This window comes from Pecten maximus, chromosome 19, assembly GCF_902652985.1.
Source record: "Pecten maximus chromosome 19, xPecMax1.1, whole genome shotgun sequence".
Taxonomy (NCBI): Eukaryota; Metazoa; Mollusca; class Bivalvia; order Pectinida; family Pectinidae; genus Pecten; species Pecten maximus.
The window spans coordinates 2,520,389-2,531,610 of record NC_047033.1 but is presented as its reverse complement, the minus strand read 5'-3'; the positions used below and the strand labels follow the sequence as shown (position 1 = coordinate 2,531,610).

The 11,222-nt window shown below is 36.3% G+C and overlaps 1 non-coding gene across 1 annotated transcript; it reads left to right on the top strand.

The window, feature by feature from the left end:
- Nucleotides 1–1,022: 1,022 nt before the first annotated feature.
- Trnam-cau lies at nt 1,023–1,110 on the top strand. The gene is given in 2 exon segments: nt 1,023–1,059; nt 1,075–1,110. It is a non-coding gene; the product is annotated as a tRNA-Met (tRNA).
- Nucleotides 1,111–11,222: the final 10,112 nt, after the last annotated feature.

Genomic DNA, 11,222 nt, shown 5'->3' with positions numbered 1-11,222 from the left:
ATTTAGTGTCGGATTTAATAATCTCGTGAAGGAAGCGATCCCAATGAGATGAATTCAACAGCCAAGGAGTTATATACAGTGGACCCGCGATAATCCGGACGCCGATAGTCCGGAAAATTCGCAGTCCGGACGGAATAGCACGGGAACGGATTTCCGTAACGTTATTTGTACTCACCAGTCCGGAAATTCGGTTTCCGATTCCGGAAGCCCATTTTGGGAACGGAAAGTACTTTCATTAGTAAATTTCCCCCGATAATCCGGACGATTTTTTCACCACGAGGAGAGAAAAATGTCGGGCAAGTCACCCGTGTCGACAGCTGTACAGACTATCGCTTGACATGGTTCTTAAAGTGTGCAATTGATCATCTTCTGCACTTTGCTGTATAAACATTTTTTTGTGCACAAAAACGTGTGTCCATGTGTAAGATTTCCGTATCTGCTGATAATGTCAAGCAAGGTGGGGCTTAACAGAATGCTGCTTCACGATGCAAAATAGAGGGATAATATGTCATTGAAAAATATAAGATATTAGGTCAAATTTAAGGAAATATGTCAAATAATAATTACCATCTAGTATTGAATAAATAAAAAAACATGTTTTTATTTATTAGCCAAGCATGAATCATTCTTCTAAAGCTAATACATGTTTGCTGTGGTGAAGAGGTCATTAAACTATAAAGTCAACTCCGACTGGTTAACCTGGTATCAAGACTGGAGTGTCCAAGGAAATGTGTGTTAGTTGTCATATAACATGTTTTACATCATTGCAGTATATCACCTAACATATCTTTGTGGGTTTTTGTTTGTTTGATGATCACGTCACGGTAGGGGCGCAGCGAAAGGCATGATGGGATAAACTACATAACAGGGTTGTTTTGTAAATATGAAAGTAGTTCCGCAAAATAAAAGAAAAAAAATGTTTTAAAAATGTTTGTTGAAAAAAAAAATCAATCTTAAATATGATTATTCTAAAACAAGAACGCATATATTATCACCATGGAAACAAAAATCATATTTCATGTGCCTCGGTAGCGCAGTAGGTAGCGCGTCAGTCTCATAATCATAGACAGAGCGATCTGAAGGTCGTGAGTTCGATCCTCACCCGGGGCATTTCTTTTTAAGGCAATTTCAAATATTTCTCATTCTTTTCCCCAAATTAAAAATTACCTTATAGCCTTTTAAGCCGACAAAGAAAGTTATACACTTCCAATTCGAGAATTTGATCAATGCAGTTTACTGAATGTTTCTGAGATATTGTTAATGATAACTTCCATTGGTCCAATCTAAAAAAGTGCAGCGATTTAAGTAAATGTGGGTTTTTATCCCAGAAAATAAAATGCAGGAAACATGCTAAACCAGTTAATGTTTAACGTACTAGGCACCTTACATTTATGGATATGTAATGTAAGATCTATTTTTCATTTTAAAGATTTTTTTTATCATATTTGCTAGAGGAAGCCAAATAGGACACCCCAAAAGGCGGTGTCGTTTTACAGGATTTCCCTGGACTTTCTGAGGAAATACCCGAGTCCCCGACTCGCTCTACCTGAATTCTCGACTGACCAGTGATGTTGATGTAATTGCAAATTATAATCTAACTTGATTGAACATACATTGTGTGATTGCTTCAATAAACGTATCAAATGTTTTGTATCAACTATAAATTGATAGCATTTCAGGATTAATTATCATGACCTCGATAATGAAGCCATGAATCTACGTCAAAATAAAAAGGTTGCTTGGTTTGGTAATGTTTACCGTTGTGGTCATTGGCGCATGGTAACGGTATGCTCGTGTTGGCCTCCGTTTGATAGAGCGTAGCTATAGTGTCGAGTTTATAGTTTTAAGGTTTTAGTTGGTCTAACTATTTTCAAATATACTGTTTTGAGGATTGAAATGGCGAGATCTGAAAACTCCCCTTTGAAAATGTCAAGAAGTTGGCAATCAAGGATTAAGACAAGTCAGCATCTTGCAATTGGTAGTAATAATTTATCGATTGTTTTACTACTTCATAACGCAAACAATCAATATAATAAACTCTTTAATAACCTCATTCTTAATAGGTGAAAATGATTATTTGATTGAGAGGAAATGTAACCTGGAACAAATCATAATATATTTCAATAAAAAGCATCATTTTGTCGCGACAAGATAATAATAACCCTCAGCATCCCAGTTTTCATCAGCATTATAAGGGATTTCAATATATAATTTGATGTCAAAGCCGGCTTGTACCACAGCTGATTTTACTTCTTCGATTGTGAATGACACTCCAGTATATTTGTACTCCCCTACCCGACAAAAAAGTTGCTCCAAAGTCGCATGAAATTATGATAAACCCACCCTCATTTAGCAAGCCTGATACGTTTTTCATGGTCTGTACTAGTTCAGCAACATGATCCACCGCTTCATCCAAGCAATGGGTCGATACAATGACATCAAATTTGGCGCCATCATAATCACATCCCAGAGGCTTTTCTAACGTCACATCTATGGGTAAAATTCCTTTAACTTTTTCTCTGACTTCGTTTTCTCTCTGCTCAGTAGTCATCCTTTTTAAAACGAAAAATACAGTTGGGATTATAAAAAATGTTTATAATGAAAAATACCGATACAAAAATCAGATGAATTTGAATCTAATGAATACTACGCTTCTATGCATTATATTATCTTTGTTAACTATAGGAACATTCAAGGGACGGTGTCCATGAATCATTGGGTTACTAGCGGTTCCTTTCATATATAGTGCATTAACACCAAAACGGCATTATCACATGAGCGCGCGCTAAGGTAAATACAAATGTATGACGGTGCGAGGGATACATAAAGAACAGTGTTTTAGTATGTTTAACGCCGTATCAACAATTTTCTGTTCAGATGTCTTCCTTTTGTCGAAATCAAATATTTAATTACGGATTCCTGTAATGTAGGATTTTTAGAAAGCATATTCAAGACTATTCACATGATATGATTCTTATTCATCAAAAATTACGGATTAACCCATTCTATTCTTAACAGTCATCTACGTTTCAATTCATATCGGCTCTTGTTTTTATGACGTCACCTTTCAAGACGTTAATATATAACATGTTATGTAAAACCTGTTAACATGACCATACTGCTCTAAAAATGCCTTACGAATCGCCCCCGCCCCCCCCCCCCCCCCCCCCCCCCCCCCCACCCCCTTCCGACCAAAACAAAACCGGCCTTTTCTAATTCATATATTTCAATTTCTCAAAACATGACAACTAACTAGTCCTAGGTTGTCGGTCTCTAGATGACGTCCTTACCGCTTACCGGAATCAATCAATAGTTACTCTGCATCCTAGTATAGCCTTCTACAAAGATGTAGGGTAACTTAAAGAGTTTGTAGTTGTGAGCGATGCAATGTTACATACTGTTTGTGCATTTTATACAAAGCGATGCCGGAACTTGAGCTGATCAAACCTACTCTGATGAAGGTTCATTACTGTACTGATTCTCCTTCAAGCCAATACCGCAATCGGTATAGATTTTACATCGTTGCCAACTACGTGGATCTACGTGGCGATGAAGCCATCTTGATTACTTTGAGGTTGGTCATAACAAGGGCCCCTATAATGACTTAGGAGGAACTGAAAAGAGCATGACAGAAGAACCGATCAAGATAAGTCATGTTGCGATACATGATGCTGCAGAATATTACAACTGAACAGTACAGTCGAGCCAAAACGGCGTGAGGTCCATGGATGTTTCCAAAGTAGACACTAAAGCCAAACAGGAATTAAAGTATCGACAAAGTCAAAGAAAAACCATTCAAAGGTACATTGAAATGGCATGCAATCGCTATGACAACAAACTCGCATACGTTGATGGCGAGAGAAACATCGTGCTATTGTAACAAATGTCTTCGTGGCGAGTTTTGCCGTTCTTAGTACAGTTGTTTGAATACAGTGTTGAAATGGAAGCAAATCCAGAAACTGAAAATTCTGCATAGCACGGAAGGGAACTTGTCAGATTGTTGACATTGATAGTGAAAACATTTAGAATTGCGGTAAATTTCATGACACGCGCAAAAACATTTTCCAATGGCCGCAGAAACAGGATCATATCTGGATCAGTAGGCGTAATGTCTGATGTTAAATAACGCCTCCCTTGGCATCTTGGTAGTCGAAAAGACTATTTAAACTTGTGTTGGATGAACAAGACAATATCGACACGCTACATGTCCAAACTGGCTGTTAGTTACTAATTGCGACCTATCTGGTTCAATATTGGACTTAAACTGTAGTTTGTGATATACACGTCGCCTTGTTTACAATTTTAGAGGTTGTTACGGAGTTATATGTTTTATATGTATTTATGTTTTATTGCTATGGCATCATATCAATACATATGTTACGTTTTAATGCAACATTATAGGTAATCGAATTTAAAAGAGGTAAAGCACATACATCTACCTAAAGGTTTTGCCGTTGATATAGTCCAACCAGAATGACCTGTCACGTTGAACTTTATCATTATCAAACCTTATCATCAGCTGCATCATTCGTATTTATGCTGGTCTAGATTTAGCGACAAAACTGTTAGCATGTGAACAATTAATCACATAGTTACTTGAATATGTGTAAACCATGCTGTGTTTTCAATATAAAATTGTAACAAAAACGAATGGTCCAAAACAGCACCCTGTTGGACACAGCAGTATTCCTAATCAATAGGTTTTGTTAACACACCTGTGCACAAATGGAACTACCCACTTTGAAACTTCCACGAAAATGCGAAAGCGACAGGTCATTCTGGTTTGACTTTACTTGACCTGCTGTTGATACTAATACTGCAATGCATACGTTATATTTTACCTGTTTCGCAAGACTGAAGTACTATTAACATATGATACTGGCAGCAAACTGTGAGGGTCACTTTGATATCTTTCCACATTATACGTTAATGTTATCCTATGAGTGTTGTCATAATATCAATGTTGAGTACTCCATATTAAAGAATCCTTTATTATGTAAACTTTTAATTTAAAATTTGTGCGACCAATTTGTATATTCCTTTGGTGTTTTGAATAAAATTAATTGTCCTATCAACTGGCTTACATGTATACATACTTTTACTATAAAATGTAATGCGTAATCTATATTATCGAAAAATATATTTGGAAGCCAAATTAAATCAATGTGATTGCATTTACATGTATATCTTACTAGGCGAATGTTGCAAATCACGTATGTATTAATATATGTATTTTACATGATTGGGTACCATTCTTATATTCTTTTTAACGTTTTTATGTCGAGAGTGGTGTGCAAAATATTATTTAGCAAAAAATATTTATTTTATTTGTAGTTGCGTCTTATTGCTAATTTTGTGGCGTTTATAGCCCCACCCAAAGAAACAAGTGTCTGACTAAATCGAACATAGAAGGTTTAACATACAATATTATTGTAAAATTTTCAGCATTTTATCGAGAACGTTTTCTTTGATATCAATCCAATCGACTTAAGATAGAAGATTACTTATAAAATACATGTATGTGAGTATTCTGCGGTGCACAATCGGACAGGAAGATTTCATCCACGTGATTACTGGCAGTGATCACAGAGTAGATGGTCGGACCAGTACCTACATCTAGGAGACGTTTACCTTGGATCTTGCCTATCAGTAAAACAATAAACAATATTAATATATTGGTATTGTCAGTTCAATTAACAAAAGATAAACAAAGAACATCTTAACCATTGCGTTTGATCGGAAGTTAAACTATACCAATCAAAACATCTTAAACGAATCGACGAAAAATAATTCAGTCATCGTTTATCAACCTGAGAATAGTTTAAGAAATCTAGTCGATCGGAGGTTGAAAAAAGATTCATGAAGTTATATGAAATACAAACTTACACTCTTCAAAAATTCTATGGAAACTGTCGAGGCCCTTGTTCATGTCATCATTTGCGGTGTTTTCAATGTACCAGTAGGGATCAAAATTTGCGTAGTCTTCAGTTTCCATCACACTCGCCATAGATAATAACATTGTACTGCAGCTGCAATAATGGAGAATTGCATTAAGATTAGATTATGAACTTTACTGTCGAACTAATTCTTTCTCTCAGATATTTCAATCTGATATTAGTATTCTTAAGAACATACTCTATAAACGTTTCCCTTTCCAATGTAAGAGCTTACGACGTTACACGTTCGTGGGGTGTAACGTAATCAGAAGCCTTGACTAGCGAAGAGGATGTAAAAGACACACTACGTGCTCTGTTATACATGTATATAACTGTATATTTAAGAGTGGTACGAAAGACGCACACGACGGAAGCTTTCACTATATTTCCAAACGAATTAAGAGCCAGATGAGTAAAATGAGTTAAACTGGTATCCTACAGCTGTTTCGTAACGTAACGTTAAAGTGTTGATCATCGAAGGCAACCAAACGAAATGACAAACGGTGAATGGGGTGACAAAATTCTTTTCAATATTCATTTAATTAGAACGTTGAGAGTACATGTGCATATTCTGGACTGTGCCACTATTCAATTGAATTAATACGTAACAAGCAGCTAACGATCAATGTCGAGAACAGAAAATTACACCACGGTATTAACCACCTGCAACCTTGAAAGATTGTACACTTGATTGATTGAAAAGAGGTTTAACGGCCCATCTTTGGTCATATAGGGCCTAACAAAGTAAATTGACATCAAACAAAAGCGTTAAGTCTTAACAATATTATCATTGCTCTGGATGGTATGCGACGGACCTCAATGTTTTTCAGTGAGGTAGGCCTAGTCAGCAACTACTACAAGGTTACCTCGCTTCAAAATGACCCTGTCTGTTCATATGACGATATTAAAACATAGTAAACAAAGCACAAAGATATTATCACATTACAAAACAAATTAAGGTGAATTAGAAGAGTCAGAATGTATTAAACTGCAGCATGCAGCCGTTTCGTTCTTCTAGGACTCGAATAGAGATCTTGTTCTAGTCAGTCAGATAAGACAATATATTACCCTTATTCAAGGAATATCCCTGTTCCTTCAAATCATATTGAATTTACTTCCATCTAGCTTCTATTACGGCCAAATGGTACCCTTAGCTTGAAAAACATCTTAGGAAGGATGAAAAAGCATTTTTTTATACAGAAATAATATTGCATAAAAATGAAAAAGGTCGGAAACAGCAAAGAGATAACGTTATATTAATAAATTAAAAACAAGTTAGATAAAAAAAACTAACTGAGTTTACAATAATGACTAGGAAAAAAAGCAAATCCTGAAATCCGGTCAAAGCCGGGGAGCCACTTTCTCCTCTGACCTTACGACCCCTCTATCAACACCTTCAGAATCCCAATTTACGTTATTTTTTAAGACTGATGTTATATTTACCTTGGTTCTGCTTGCTCTTATCTGAGTGCGGATGCCAGCTCCACAAGGATTCGTCGTTTAACCGTTATTTATGGATTCACAGATGGCCGTAGCGAGTTAAATTAGGATAACTAAAAGCCCTCCGGCATCACTATAGACTTTTTTCTGCATATTACACTTTGTTTATCTATAATTTACGATATAATAATCAAATGTAGAAATATTCATTTGTTCATTTTGAAATAAAGATATTCATCGATTATGTATATAAAGAAAACAATGTACCATTAGTCATTATATTAAAATCAATTTGAATTATAAAAACACATCTGTCACATATTAATTGTATCACTAACGAAATTCAACAACAGTAAAAAAAAAATAAAAGAAAAAAGAAAAAGAAAAAAAAGGCATGGCAACATCCCTCATCCCTCTATTTCAGTGTATTCTACTCTTCCAGTTTTGGGAGTATATTTCTTACATTGTAAGTAAGTTTAAATTCCAACATCCACATATTGTACTCACAACTGTATAAAACAAAAAATGCTGAATATGAGAATCTACATTATAAGCTGTTTTGTTATTCAGGGACTGCCCCGTTCGCCCCTGTGAGGAAGGCTTTGAGTTCTGTCCCCTAGCCGAGACATACCAGAGTCTTTAAAAATGTTAGTTGCTGCTCCTGCTTAGCGCTCAGCATACAAGGAGTGGGACGACTGGTTCGCCCGTTGTCAGTATAATGTGACCGGGTGGGGTGTCCTACTTGGTGTCTTCGGCAGTATGCTTCAGTGAGGTAGCACTATAAATCGGCAAAAGTGGTGCCCTGCTGGTTGACATCGGCAGTGCGCATGCTTTAGTGAAGTAGCACGATAAAGTCAGTTTCTTGCTAACATAAGGAGACAAGCACGCATATACCACTGCCCCAAAAAATACATACAAAAAAGCATATATCTCGCATACAGGGAAGATCGTCCCGAAAGACCATATATGTTGATAGGACGTTAAACAATACTTAACTAAAACCTAAACTTGTCGTTATAACAGATATCCAAAGCAATCCATACTTTGATTTAATCAATCAATAGAACCAACCACGCACCCCAGGGGCAATTTCGTAATACGTTATTGACTAGAAATCCATCAGATTTTCGAAATTATGCGTGGGGTGCCACGATGCAATAGCAGCTACATATAATGTTCTTGATAAATCTCTTGCAAAGCATAATTAACACAAACAGAGGAAACGAAGAAAGTAGGGCAACTCGAAGTGTCGAAACTTGTCCGAAAGAATATGTATTCTTTGCAACAAAGCAAATGATGACGCAAACATCACGCATGATAATTTTCATGACAATCCGTTAAATGCCTCCTGACCGTGCCGTTTTCCCTAAATGTTCATATATGTTAACATGCTGTTAAACAATACAAACCAATCCTGTGAATAGACAAATAAAGTGCATGTCTAATATTATTTAGATATACATTAAATGTTAACTTTATTTATTCTACAACAATTGCGAAATAAGTTATATCAACTTGTATTAATCACGCTTGTTGGCCGGGATGGAAGCGCACGAGGGGTCTCAGTGTGGGAAGAAACCGGATTACCCGGGGAAAACCCACGTGGTCTGGCAGGTGACCCCATATATATTCACGTCCGATCGGGAATATACATACCATTGATATTTTAATCAATCACCATAAGTTCTAAATTAATCAGAGTTTTGCCAGTGTATTTTTGTTTTAATTTCCCTCCATAAGAATGGCTGCCGCTTCTGTCTTGAATTTATAATAAACACCGTAAACAATAGTTCGAGTTACATCCCTTCCACCTTAATTACAACGCTAACATGAATTGATTAAAGATAAGTTTTTTCCCCATATTATTTTGTATTGTACTTATTATATTTCTATTAAGTTGAGATAACATTGCTTATAAATACGTTAGTATAGACACCCTTGTATATTCACGTTATTACCCTGTAAGCTTTGTACATCGTTTTGTCATATTGACCTCTTGTTACACATTTATAGTGTGTCCTGAGTGAATAAAAACTTGAAATCTTGACTCGTGCACGGTGAGAACATAAAATATGAGTGTAATGCCTGGACATATCAATATTATATATGTAGAAATGAGAGACTCGCAGTCTATACCAACTTGTCTTCTATTGCATCTTGGGTCTTCTAAGGACAACACAACATGTATCACAACAAGATATCTGGCCATTGGCGTTATGTCCAGTCTCATTTGGCTACAATTGCGCTTTCCTTCAACAAAGTCTTGACCCTGTAAACACACGAGACCTATACCACCTCCCTGGGTATTTAGTTGGGCAGAACCTATAAGAGGAGATATTAATTCAGCGACCACACCGAGACTCGAACCAGAGGCCTCTGAACACTTCAGCGACCACACTGAGACTCAAACCATGGATATTTGAACACTACACCACACGCATGCATCTCGTATCTACAGGAGGGGAATATAATCATAGTTTCCACGGTAGAGCAGTCGGCAGTTTATTGAGAAATGACCTAAAAGGAGGATCAGGGTGATTGTTCGATTTCTGCTCGGGGTTATTTATTTCCTCTGCAGTTATGGTGGTCGCTTTCTCTTGAAGGAAGGGCAGCTCGCAAGCGGTGCTTCGTAAGAGGCGACTAACTCCAGGATATTCTCTTCTCTTCTTTCTTAAATTCCTTTATAAAACACTGCCTCACGTTTGTCCTTAAGTTTAACATTCGCCCCTATGCTGAAGGCGTTTGGTTCTTTCCCCTTGCCGAGACAAACTACTCCTGCTTATCGCTCAACATTGTTTTCTGAGACGACTTATTCTTTCGTTCTCAGTATAATATACAAGGTTATGGTGTCCTGCTTGGTGTCGTCGGCAGTATGTTTCAGTGAGGTAGCACTATAAAGGCATCAGTTGCGCGCTATCGGAAGGAAACAACCATTAACAAGTATACTGCAGCCTCCCAAAACAAACACGCATATACATTACACGCATACATCTCGCACGCAGGCCAATTCTTGTTCATCGTGTCAGTATCGATCACCCGGATATTCCAGTAAGCATTCATCGTCATACATCTTAGTTAAAAGGCTCCCTGACGTTTCTTAAGTACATACGGTAGGTTATATTTTAATATGTTTCTCGTTTTCCGATCTGCGTAAGTGGTTTACTATATAAAAAATTAAAGCGATGTGGATTAATTACCTATTCATAAAAGTTTGTGTCATTGTGGCAAGGAAATTCATTTATGTGAATTTTGGTCTATTCTGGGAACGAATGATTTGCCATTGTCAACCAACTAATTATAACCAATAGTGTATTTTTGAGTGTAAAAATACATTTTTCAAAGTTTTACTGAAAACATCACAGAATAGAATGAGTAAATATACCAGTTAAGATTGTAAACTGACGCCCTATTCATCATACCGATCAAAATTCACTTTTTTTAATCACTTCCTCGTTCAAATAATCATTACTTTAAGTTATGCAGTATCAATTAAATATGATAGAGAAGGATTTATTTCATCAAGTAGTCAGAAGCGACGGAAATTACTCTAATGATGACTTTAAAAATGTCAAAATGCTAATCTGGATATTGAGGTCATTGCATGTGGCCTCTTCATTAAACAAACTTTTATAATATCCATAAGTTGAACATTTCTTTCTGACACTGTTAATCGATACAACATTTTGAACTTTCTAAAAACTGTCAGTGTGTACCACAGGATATCAGAAACATGTCCAGCATTAACAATTTAAATTACATAAGTGAATGTACCAATACACTTTTTGTTTGTTTTTTGTTTTTGTTCGTTTTTTTTTTTTTTATTGTTTTTTGTCTGTTTTTAAATAT